This window comes from Malaclemys terrapin, chromosome 2 (assembly GCF_027887155.1).
Source record: "Malaclemys terrapin pileata isolate rMalTer1 chromosome 2, rMalTer1.hap1, whole genome shotgun sequence".
Classification (NCBI taxonomy): Eukaryota; Metazoa; Chordata; order Testudines; family Emydidae; genus Malaclemys; species Malaclemys terrapin.
In genome coordinates, this window is record NC_071506.1 from 28,620,288 (window position 1) to 28,633,988 (window position 13,701).

Genomic DNA, 13,701 nt, shown 5'->3' on the forward strand with positions numbered 1-13,701 from the left:
TGACTATAATTTTTAGTATTTTCAAAGTTTGTTAGGCCAAAAAATACCAAGTATTAAAGGTTTGCTGATCCTAGCTGAACATTTATTTGTGTATTATATACAAGAAAATGTATAGTAACCAAAGGCAAGATTCTGGCATCCATACAAACATTGAGTACTATCATGTTCCGCAAAAAGTCAGCTTGAAATCAATTATGCACAATGAAAAGAGGTTAGCTGTGATTTTTCCCCCCATCTGCTTTCAGTACATGAAGAAGGGTAATCGAGGATACAAGTTTATTCTCTAAATGTTTCCTGGGCCCCTGGAGCAGAACCAAAGTTTCTGGTTTTACTGTTTATATAGGAGAGGTGATGGTTAAGTTCTGACCTGCTGTCATTGCTGCCATCAAGAGTCCCTGTTGGGGTCTTCTGAGGGTTCAATATGTGTGTAGGCATCAGCTTGAATGGAATAATGTGTCATCTTCCTTAATCAAAGGACTATGTTTGTTACATAGGTTCAAAGAGAACTCCTTTATAATCAACCTCATCTTTAAGTTGTCTTTGCATAGTATGAATACTCTGGCCCGGCAAATGGTTTGGCCATCACCTTCTATATTTCAAAGCAGTGATTGTGCAATCCCATTTGTGCACAAAATCAGGTCTATTTCCTTGTGAATTCCAAGAGTAATAAATCCTATGGATCTGTGGACTCTTTTTATTGGTGCTGACACATAGCTGATCTCTCCCCTTTTAGTTAGGGTGTCTATCAGCTAACCAATAGCTATAAAATATCTGAAGAAGGTCACATCTCTGAGTTTTATCCTCTTTGTTCCTGTGGATCACTCTGATTTAATCTATGGGAGTTTAAGCAGCTGAGGTGCAGTTTGGGGAGGCAGTGATTAGGAAGATGCCTGGAGACTCATCTTCTGCACAGAGGACTTATGACTGATATGCATATAGAACACCTATGACTGATGCCAAGCGAAGTTACTTGTCTTCAGCCACAGACACTGCTAGGAACTGTTTACTTGAATACTGCAAGATAATATGCAGTTCGAATACTAATTCACACAAATAGTTTTCCCTAAATCATGTAGTTAATTAAACAAGGAAATAAAAAAAAAAGATTATTTGCCAGTTTTTGAGACCCGTTTTGTAGTTTCTGGTTGTTTTGAACATGTCTAATTACTTTGTTTATTCTGCAATTATTTTCTAGTTCACATACAACAGAAGGATAATTTACAGAACTGAAATTTTAGCTATTGTATAACAAATTATATTTGGGATGGATTACAGACATTTTTTACTCTATTGTCAATTGTAACAGGTGTTTGATGGTGATTTTGTCCAGCAATATCTTATCTGGAAATGTGTTAAATTATAAGTATTCAAAGTATAATATATAATTTTTTCTTTCATATTTGGAAAATCTATGTGGTTTTTTTTTCTGTTGCTTTGATGGTATAATGTTGAAAGATTCCAGGGACTTTCAAGGTCTAAATAGTGCTTTCTGCACTTCTATAAGGGGTCCTTTAGGTATTTCATACTATTTTTAAAAAATGTTGGGGGGTTCTGTTTGGTTGGCTGGTTTTTGTTTGTTTGTTTGCTTGCTTGATTGCTTGTAAATACTCTCAAAAATCCAATCCTGAAAAAAAAAAAAAAAAAACATCACAACAACAATACAACCTCAAACATTTCTCATCAGGGTAAAAAAAAAAATTGCTCTATGCACATAAAACCAGATTATTTGGGCTCTGAGCAGATGGCATGCAGGGAGGTTGGGGAGTTCAAGTTTACACTCTCCAATAGCGAGCTGCTGTCCCTTGGCTTTGGTACTGGCACCACTGGACCTGTATAAACCTGCATGTGTGCGGCCCATTCTCAGGTACACAATGGCCCTGATCCTGCACTATTAAAATTAATGAGAGCTTTGCTCTTGACTTCAGTGAGCTATGGATCAAGCCCAAAATGTGAAAGGTTGTACAGGAAAACCTGTGTGGCTGGTCAGCTGGCAGACTCCTCACACAGCTTCAATCCCAGGCTTAAGCAGCGCTCTAACTTTCAATGGGACTTGAACTCCTCAGTCATTTAGGAACTTTAGAAAATTTCCCCCTGTGTCAAAATAACCACTGTTTCTTGTAACAAACTAATTAAAACTCTTCTAGTTAATGACACTTGGGCCCTGATTCAGCCAGGCATGTAAGCATGAGCTGAAAGTTAAAGAAACATATGCTTTGCTGAATCTGGTCTCAAGTGTTTTATTGTATTCTTTCAAAAGAATGTGATGAGACTGTGTTGTCTAAATATACAAACTTGTAATGCAGCCAGAGGTTCCTCACCCTCCCTCCCTGACCCACAGGAGAACCTGCCTCCCCTAGAATGGGTGCTAGGCAGCGTCATCCCCAACAACACCACTTATTTCAATTCCCATTCCCCTGCTTAGCTTGTCTCTCAAACTGCACTCCCCTGCAACCCAGCTGATGGAAGAGGGGATGACTATTAGATTACATTCATTTGATGTCTTACTCTTTGGCATTAGAGAAAAGATTTATTTAAATGAGATTCCATATCAATAGACTCTCCAGTACTTTACCCCTGCTCTTCATGAACACATGCAACCCTGTAAATAATATTTTCAAAACTGTGTCTCTATCTAGCATCCTAAATCCATATGTAGACACCTGATGTGGCCCAATTTTGAAAAGTGCCAAGCCCTCAGCAGTTCCTGTTGATCTTTAACATAGCTGCAGGTTGTTCAGTGCCTCTGAAAATCAGGCAATTTATTTAGATGTCTGAATGTGCAGTTAAAATTTGAAACTTATTTAAAATTAGATGAATAGTTTATTAGTTCAAAAATGCAGCTTCGCGTCAACCAAAACTATACACAAATCAGGGTAAAATTAGGCAAATAGTTTTGGACAAAAAATTAAAAGAAGAAAAATATTCAAAAAAGTACAAATGTTCAGTTTGACATTTTTGAGTTTAAACATTTCAACTTTTCTTTTTGAAATGTTTCATTTAGAAAATTAGCTACATTTAATTCAAAAAGGGGGAGAAATTACCTCAAAATGAAATGAAATATTTTGTTTTGAGTTGAATGAAACGTTTTATTCCAACTGTTTTTTTTTTTTTTTTTTTCAGTTTTTCATTTTGGCAAGAAAATACAAAAAAATGTCTCTTTTAGGTCATCCCAAATCATACATTTTTCTAGCTTTTTTTCTCCGCTTTAGACACCAAACCAAAAACACAGTTATGTTTCAACTCTACTTCCACACCCCCAGATTAGCAGATGGAGTTGGTGCTGCAACACATTTAGAATCAGAGGATATGCAGCTTGGTCACTGGTTTTGTTTGAATGGAAGAACATCATAGAATCATAGAATCATAGAATATCAGGGTTGGAAGGGACCTCAGGAGGTCATCTAGGCCAACCCCCTGCTCAAAACAGGACCAATTCCCAACTAAATCATCCCAGCCAGGGCTTTGTCAAGTCAGGCCTTAAAAACCTCCAAGGAAGGAGATTCCACCACCTCCCTAGGTAACGCATTCCAGTGCTTCACCACCCTCCTAGTGAAATAGTGTTTCCTAATATCAACCTAGACCTCCCCCACTGCAACTTGAGACTTGTTCTGTCATCTGCCACCACTGAGAACAGCCGAGCTCCACCCTCTTTGGAACCCCCCTTCAGGTAGTTGAAAGCAGCTATCAAATCTCCCCTCATTCTTCTCTTCTGGAGACTAAACAATCCCAGTTCCCTCAACCTCTCCTCATAAGTCATGTGCTCCAGACCCCTAATCATTTTTGTTGACCTCTGATGGACTCTTTCCAATTTTTCCACATCCTTCTTGTAGTGTGGGGCCCAAAACTGGACACAGTACTCTAGATGAGGCCTCACCAATGTTGAATAAAGGGGAACGATCACGTTCCTCGATCTGCTGGCAATGCCCCTACTTATACAGCCCAAAATGCCGTTAGCCTTCTTGGCAACAAGAGCACACTGTTGACTCATATCCAGCTTCTCATCCACTGTGACCCCTAGGTCTTTTTCTGCAGAACTGCTACCTAGCCATTCGGTCCCTACTCTGTAGCAGTGCATAGGATTCTTCCTTCCTAAGAGCAGGACTCTGCACTTGTCCTTGTTGAACCTCATCAGATTTTTTTTGGCCCAATCCTCTAATTTGTCTAGGTCCCTCTGTATCCGATCCCTACCCTCCAGTGTATCTACCACACCTCCCAGTTTAGTGTCATCTGCCAACTTGCTGAGAGTGCAGTCCACACCATCCTCCAGATCATTAATAAAGATATTAAACAAAACTGGCCCCAGGACTGACCCTTGGGGAACTCGGCTTGAAACCAGCTGCCAACTAGACATGGAGCCATTGATCACTACCCGTTGAGCCCGACGATCCAGCCAGCTTTCTATCCACCTTACAGTCCATTCATCCAGCCCATACTTCTTTAAGTTGGCGGCAAGAATACTGTTGGAGACTGTATCAAAAGCTTTGCTAAAGTCAAGGAATCACACATCCACTGCTTTCCCCTCATCCACAGAGCCAGTTATCTCATCATAGATGGCAATTAGGTTAGTCAGGCATGACTTCCCCTTGGTGAATCCATGCTGACTGTTCCTGATCACTTTCCTCTCCTCTAAGTGCTTCAGAATTGATTCCTTGAGGACCTGCTCCATGATTTTTCCAGGGACTGAGGTGAGGCTGACTGGCCTGTAGTTCCCCGGATCCTCCTTCTTCCCTTTTTTAAAGATGGGCACTACATTAGCCTTTTTCCAGTCATCCGGGACCTCCCCCCGATCGCCATGAGTTTTCAAAGATGATGGCCAATGGCTCCACAATCACATCCGCCAACTCCTTTAGCACCCTCAGATGCATCGCATCTGGCCCCATGGATTTGTGCTCATCCAGTTTTTCTGAATAGTCCCAAACTACTTCTTTCTCCACGGAGGGCTGGTCACCTCCTCCCCATACTGTGTTGCCCAGTCCAGCAGTCTGGGAACTGATCTTGTTCGTGAAGACAGAGGCAAAAAAAGCATTGAGTACATTAGCTTTTTCCACATCCTCTCTCACTAGGTTGCCTCCCTCATTCAGTAAGGGGCACACACTTTCCTTGATTTTCTTCTTGTTGCTAACATATGTGACGAAATCCTTCCTGTTACTCTTAACATCTCTTGAGTTAGTCATCCAGGCCCTGAGATACAGAAGGAAGATGACAAACTGAGTCCAGTGAATGTACCACTATTGTTGTATTTACAGGCTGTCTGTGAACGAGTTGGTCCTCAATTCTGTCTGCCATTCTTCCATGTTCACACACTTGGGTAAGATCAATTTCTCCACCATTGAGAGAGAACACTTTTGTAGTACAGACAAAGTAACCTAGAAAAAAGGAGTATGTATAAAATAATATGCAAAGCTGTAAATGAGACAAACTGAAAAGCGCTGCTTAAAAGAAGAGGAAGACATGACAGTTGGTTCAAGTAAATTAAGTAGGAGAAATATTGAGTCCTGAGCTTTGCCAGCAGCAAAATATTGGTTTCCTTTTTCTCACCGAATGCTGGCTTATTTGCACTGGCTGGTGCGCCATGGTTATGAAGGCAAGACTCTACCATCTCTCCATGCCCACCTGCTCTGGGAAGGGAGTATGTCAGTCCACAGCACCCCTTATTCCAACCCCCCACCCCCGGTCCCAATATCTAGGTAATTACACAGGGTTGTGGGTGGGTATGTGGTAGGGTGAAAATTCTTAAGTCTTCTTAAATCCCCTGAATGAGCACTTATTCCAAGCCACAATCTATCACTGACAGCCACTTTTATATTAGTCTTGGTGAGATTAGTTTATTTTTGGAATAAAACAAAATCCACTTTGATTCATGTTTCTATTTGCTGTTGTCCTGTGATACATAATGCAGCTTATTCACTGTGTGCATGCAAGAGAGAGATACAGCTGCTAAGAAAGAAAGGGAGATAGCAGCTTGTAGCACACAGCAGGGGCCTCAATGAGTCTAGTTGTGTTTGAATAATGTGTTCTTTTGCTTTTACTGGACTATTTTATAGCTGTTAAGCAGGTAGCTGGTCCAGTTAAGGTTGCTGACTTCATCAATGAACATGGGGGTAAAAAGTGCAGTATCTGAACAAGGACAGGAGAGGGGGAGGAGAGGTCAAGGAAATAGTCAAAGCATTTTCCAACCCATATAGGAGTTGGCTAGTACAGATTACTAAATATGCATAAATCTTCTAATGATGTAAATAATATTAATGTAATAGATATAGGAAAGAAAGCCCCATTATATTTTCTCTATAGCAATTTTTACACAGGGTAAATGCATATCAGAAACCTTGTTTTGCAGTCTCATTGATCCTGAAACACTTTGAAATGGAAAAGGAAAGAGGATTTTGATGTAGGATTCTACAGAATTCTAGGGTCCCTGGAGATGGTTTGTAGACATTTTACAACACTCTTCTGAATTCTCCAATAGATTTCTTTTGTATTGTAATTGTTCTTGGACAATGAAAATAAAAGAACAACTTTAGTGTATGAATTACAATTTAAATTGTAGTAATCTAATAATTATGCTGAAAGATTTTGGAGAGAGAGTTGAGAGCCAGGGTAAAAATTTAAAGGTTATCTAAGATTTTCTTTATAACGAGTACTGGGAAAAAACAGACACTCTGGATTACTAAATTATGGATTCCACTTAATGACTTTTGGAAGCCTTCATGCACTTCTTACAGCATTGTTATGAAGAATCTGTAGCTGATGTAATGAATTACCGAAGCATGTAAATCAAACAATATTGGTATAATTAAAATGTGTCAGGATATGAGTGCTAACTATAATCTTGGCAGTTGGCAGACAAGTAAAATATGTGAACGAATGGGAATGAACTATTTTTAGATTGCCTTCATGTCAGAATTCAGAAATGTAGCTAAAGATGAAATACAAGCCTTGACTACACAAGATATTTTAGACTGCTGACAATGCTAACATCATCATCACTGCCAACGTTTATCAAAGGTTAAAGGTTTATTACAGGAAGTAAATAGTATTGAAAGAGAATAGTTCTGATAAGCCAATGGGTTTCTACATAAGGGTGCACCCAGTCACTTGATTGTAGGGTAGAGGCCTTAAAAACCATTTTTAAGTATGGGCTATATTCTGAAGGCCACACATAATTTTTATTTAGTCCTTGCTACAACAGTAGGTCTGGTGGCTTTGAGACAATTGAAATCTATTTTAGTTTTGCCTGAGCAAGTGCTTAGTAAAAACTTCATTGATGAGATGCTCATTAAACTTGCTTAATTTTGCTGGATAAGAAGCTGTGGAATTTTGCTTTCTCTTCAGATAGTAAACATTAATACAACTATAAACAAATTATATTTGCATATAAATCGTAGGGCTCCAGAAAGCTCTTCACTGGAGATTCTAACTGTTCAAAACAAGACTCACTAAACGTGCAAGGTCAGCTCCCTCCTCCTTCTGAAGCTCAAATTTAAAGACTAGATTCTTTTTGAGATCTGTTTCCTTTGCATTTGTCAGGAAGCAAAAAACAAAAGGTTTGGAAACTGTCTGCAAAATCACCATTGGCTTCAATGTTAGGGTAACTTGGTGAATTTCTATTGCTTGTGTTATGCAGGTCAGACTACATGATCTAATGGTTCACTTTCACCTTAAAATCTATGAATTATGAACAGAGAATTGTCCCAGTGTAAGTGTGCCAACTTGAGGCCCTTACTCTGCCACCCCTAACCTCTTGATGTAGGGAATTGGAGGATGTTTGTCTGGGGCAAGCAGGAAGGAAGCAGAACAAACTTCAGTTACACTGTATCTATTCACTACTGGCAAAAGGTCCATTAAGGATGCTCTGTAGTTCTATATTCCAGCGAAATCAGCGTATAGGGGAAATTCATAAGATCAGCTGCAGCTGTGTTATTTTAAGAGATACTTTGGTAAATAACAAGGAATTCACAAAACTATCAAAAACTCTATATAGGAAACGGGAAAAGTAAATGGTTAAGCAAGAAATCAAACCATTAGGCCAGGTTCTGAATTCGCATAAACTGGTATAAATCTGTTAACTTCACAGAAGTAAATGGAATTAAAATTTTATGCTATTATAAGTGATATCAGAAATTTTCTGTGCCTTTTACAATATTACTGATACCGCAGGATCAATCCGAACAAAAGAGAATACACAATCCTCTGGTTAAAGGCTGTGAAATAACTAAAATGCTTTTCTCAATACAAGTATATTAATTACAAAACAATTTTCTTTTCTAGATAAAATACTCTGATGATTACCACATACGATGCATTCATAATAAGTCTGTGGCAAACATTGTTCTAAAGAATAATTACAATTTCCCAAATATAGCCGTGACCAATAATTCTTAACATTAAGTCAAGATAAGACAAAATAACCTTTGATTAGGAAAATATTTCTTCTCCCAACCCATCCAGTTTAGGATGACCATGTGTCCCTGAAACCCAGGTATACTCTTGTTTACAAGGCCTGCTCTAGTATCCCCAAAACTAAGTGTGTTCTCATGGTTATTGTAACTTCTGCTAACTAATACCCATGGGAATATTAGAGACCTGAGCTGGTGAAACCAAAACAATGGCTCAACCCCCCACCGAGCCATACTTCTGAATCTGAGAAATTAAATATAACATTCCTGGTCACCTTTGCAGTGGTTCTTCCCCCACTGTCACAAGCACTCAGGAGTCCTTGAAAACAAAGATCTTTTATTTGGAGGAAAAGGGGAAAAACAAATAAAAGAAGTGTGATTACATATGTACAAATACAGTACAATGAACAAAGCTGAATCTGTGCACCAGGACTTAGGTTGGACAGTCCCCTGCAGTGTCAGATATTGTCTGGCTAGCTGAGGTCCAGAACTCTGTCAGATAATCCCCACCCTCTAAAATGCACTAACGGGTCCAATTATTCTCAGTTTTAGTTGAGAGAAACTATCAAGTGGTGGTTCTCCTCACTCTGTCTGCTCCTGCCTAGAGAAGTCCACATCATCAGGTACCACACCAGTGTGCAGTTACCTGGTCCAGTTCTGTGACATCATCCTGCAGAATTGGCACCTGGGTGATTGACACCAGATTGTGAGCACCTGGGTTAGCCTTGCCTAGATGTGATTTGAGTCTGGTTGGGCCTTCTTGTGAAGTTCAACTCTGTGCTGCCACCACCTATTGGGGTGATGTGATGTCAGCTCTGCATCCTCCAACACTGGTCTAGTTAGGTCTCACTGCAAAGTGAGCTCTGGGTCCTTCCTGTCCAGTCAGGCTCTGCCTCTCCCCACACAGGGTCTCAGAGCCCAGGCTCCAGCCCAAACCTAAAAGTCTACACTGCAATTTTATGGCCCTGCAGCATGAAAACCCACAAGCCCAAGTCAGCGGATCTGGGCCAGCCGCAGTTGGTTTATGGCAGTGTAGTGTAGATGTACACAATGAATATTTCTACATTAAAAAAATATGCAGCACCAAGTCTCAGAGCCCAGGTCAATTGACTCAGGCTGACGGGGCTCAAGATGGAGGGCTAAGAATTGCAGTGTAGAAGTTAGGCTTGGGCTGGAAACCCCAGGAAAGGGGGATGGGTCTCAGAGTCCGGACTCCAGCCCAAGCCCGAATGTCTATATTATTATTTGTAGCCCCACAAGCCTGAGTCAATTAACTCGGGCTCTGAGGGGTGGTGCCATGGGTTTTTTATTTTATTACCCCCTCAGGGTACGTCTACACAACCTGTGGTAGTGAGCCTCCCAGCCTAGGCTGACAGACATGGGCTCTTGGGGCTTGCACTAGTGCTCTAAAATAGCTGGGTAGACCATGTTTTTATGTTACAGCTTGGGCTGGGGTTCATACTCTGAAGCCACCCCCTTCTCTAGGCTTCAGCTCCCCAAGCTGCAACGTCAAAGCGCTGCCTACACAGCTATTTTTAGAATGCTAGCATGAGCCCTGCAAGCCCAAGTCTGTCAGCCCGGGCTGGGGTGCTTTCTCCTGCAGGCTCTGTAGATGCACCTTAAGATGGAGTCTTCTACCCTCTCTTATCGAACTTGAATGTCATTCCCAAACCAGAGTCCACTACCTATAAAGTCAGGGTAGCCCACTTACTCCAAGGCCTATCGGGCACCATTCCTATGCCTTTCATGAGTACAGTCACTGTACTAACCTCTTATCATGTATACAACTGTAACATGGGCAGATTCCCACTAAAGCAACAGAACATAGTATGTGGAACTATAGGTACTCAACATTATGATTCATAGAAATGAGATTGGCCAGAGATGGCTTTCCTGCTATAGAGGGAGTGGAAGTTCCATCCCTGTAAGATGTATAGCTCTGGGGCTTATACTATTACCACATTTCTCTCTGTATGTATAATTTTTAATTTATGTTGTAATAAAACATGAAGGCCAAATTCGGATCAGAGTATCTATGCAGTAGACATTATATAAATGTACAGTATGACACAGTCCCTGCCCTCAAAGAGTTTACAATCTAATTTTAAAACAAATATATTGGGCTAAACCAACAATGGAAGCGGAGCAATTTTATATGCTTTCATTTGCCAATATAAAGAGTGAATTTGCAGGAAAAAGGCCCATATACCTATACATGTATTTAATAATTGCTTCACTTAAACATTTCTAATTTCCATTGTAACCAAAGCCTTGGTTTTAGTTTAATTGTTCTGGAGATGAATATTACATTTTCTCTAATGAATCTCCCCAAATTACAAAGCAATAAATGAATAAATAAAATCTATATTTATTTGATTAAGGAGCCACTTACATGTGCATAATCAGATTCCAGATGAAAAGATGGAGATAGCAGTTTATTTGTTTAAAGGCCATACCAAAATATATTATCTTTGAAAGTTAGCAAAACAATCAGTACACTAGCAATTCTTCTTACTTTAAATCTCGTCTTTAATTTCTTTCTTGCAGAATATTATTGTTAAATATGGCATATTTGTCAACGTACGGTACTGTAATTTATCATTTTGATGCAAGTCCGACATTGAAATATAACTGAGACAGTGATTAATTTGAAATCTTAATTATCTGTCAGCCTTATTTTAGTTTTCTTCACATACCAATGTAAGCTATCAATGGACATTATAAAGTTTTAAAATAAAGTCCTTAAAATATCTTACACTAAAAATGTTTTGTGAAGTTTGAATTCGTAGGTTACAGGTTACATTTATCATATTATTAAGCCTAATATCCTGGGAACCAGGAAATCTTAAGAAACAAACATATTTTGATCCAGTGTAATAACTGTAATCTGATAAATTCAAAACACTTTTCTCTATACTGTGTTCTTCATTTAAAATAATAGAAAATGCATTGCAACTACATTTTATATATAGTTGTCCATGTTTTTATTATCTAAGCTACAGATCTCTGATATTTTGAGGCCCTTTTCCCAGTAATAAGCAACCTGGGGGAACCCTTGTGCCTTCACAGAGCCCAAGTAACTTCAATGGGACTCTGGCTTGACTGAGTTGTAGATTCAGGACCGTTGTCTTGTTTTAATAAAAACAGGAGTACTTGTGGCATCTTAGAGACTAACAAATTTATTTGAGCATAAGCTTTCGTGGGCTACAGCCCACTTCATTGGATGCATGTAGTAGAAAATACAGAGAAAAAGAACAGTTTTTAGTGGTAATTAAAATGGCCCATTTCCAGCAATTGACAAGGAGATATGAGGAACTGGGGTGGGGAGGGGGGGAAATAAGCATTACTTTGTGTAATGGCCAATTCACTCCCAGTCTTTATTCATGCCTAATTTAATGGTGTCCAATTTGCAAATTAATTCCAATTCAGCAGTCTCACGTTGGAGTCTGTTTTTTGTAGAGACTGTCCCGTTTGGCCAATGTACATGGCAGAGGGGCATTGCTGGCATATGATGGCATATATCACATTGGTAGATGTGCAGGTGAACGAGCCTCTGATAGTGTGGCTGATGTGATTAGGTCCTATGATGGTATCCCCTGAATAGATATGTGGACAGAGTTGGCTACGGGCTTTGTTGCAAGGATAGGAACCACATATCTCTTCAGGGGATACCATCATAGGACCTAATCACATCAGCCACACTATCAGAGGCTCGTTCACCTATGTAAAAGAACAAATGGACACAAATCAGACGTCAAGAATTATAACATTCAAAAACCAGTTGGAGAACACTTCAGTCTCCCTGGCCACTTGATTACAGACCTAAAAGTCGCAATATTACAGCAACAAAACTTCAAAAACAGACTCCAATGAGAAACTGCTGAATTGGAATTAATTTGCAAATTGGACACCATTAAATTAGGCTTGAATAAAGACTGAGAGTGGATGGCCCATTACACCAAGTAATAGTATTTCCCAATGCTTATTTCCCCCACCCCCAGTTCCTCATATCTCCTTGTCAATTGCTGGAAATGGGCCATTTTCATTACCACTACAAACAGTTCTTTTTCTCTCCTGCTGATAAAAGCTCACCTTAACTGATCACTCTCCTTATAGTGTGTATGGTAACACCCATTGCTTCATGTTCTCTGTGTATATATATATATATCTACCTACTGTATTTTCCACTACATGCATCCAATGAAGTGGGCTGTAGCCCACGAAAGCTCATGCTCAAATAAATTTGTTAGTCTCTAAGGTGCCACAAGTACTCCTGTTTTTTTTGCGGATACAGACTAACACGCCTGCTACCAAGAAACCTGTCTTTTATTAATTACACTGAAATAAACAAATTTACAGGAATAAGTTCAACACTACTGCTAACTGTCCGTTGATGTCACTGGAACAAACTTCACTGAATTGTGAATTTATGTTGAGAAAGACCGTTTGGATCCTAAGAATGAGAGGACAAAAGTAGATGTTCTGTGAAAGGTCTTTGCACCATCTTTAAGAATGGACTGGCCAGGAGGGTCTAGAAGCAAACATATCCTTAAGTAAATGTTGGTCTCATGGCTGAAGGATCCATTTTTCTCCTTAGGTAAATCTGGCTTTCCCTTGATTGATTGATTTATGCGGAATAAAATACTATTCATTTATAACATTGGCATGACGCCTCTAAAATTTCATGGACAATAATTTACATATTACAGTTAAAAGAAAAAATAACTCAGCTAAGGTTCTTATCTGAGATCCACACCATGGATCTAGCAGGAGAAGTTGTCCCACAATATTGTTCTACTTTCAAATCCTTTTTTATAAAGCTCTACATTTAAAAAAAAATAAAAATAAAGACTCATTAAAAATAAATTAGGTTAATCCTTCAAATGAACCATAGCAAATGATTGATAAAGTGTTTTGAAAAATAGTCTGAAGAAGTAGAGGTAGATAACTTTCAAAAATTGTTGTTACATTTTAGTTTGTACTAAATCATTGCTGAATTGAATGGCACTCAAATCATCAAAAAGTTATCAAGAACAAATAAATGCAAAACTTTGACATAAATATTACAAATAGAATTGGTTGAATTTTATTTTTTTTAAAAGAGAGTAATTTTGCAACATTACCACCCCCCCCACACACACACACCAATTTTTTTAGTAGCTCTAAGTTCAATATAATGAGTATAGTGAATAGTGGTGTAAGCTGTCCTTTTTTATACATTAGAACCTGAAATATGATTTCAATTTTCTCATGTTCATCTGCCTTTCATATGTGCATTCTGTGAACGTGTGACATCTGAGCTTTA

At 39.1% G+C, this 13,701-nt stretch overlaps 1 protein-coding gene across 4 annotated transcripts in view; it reads left to right on the forward strand.

Annotated features, from left to right (window-relative positions):
• CSMD3 (CUB and Sushi multiple domains 3) overlaps positions 1-13,701 on the forward strand; it is a 1,152,075-nt gene that overhangs the window by 176,933 nt on the left and 961,441 nt on the right. The window lies entirely within an intron of this gene.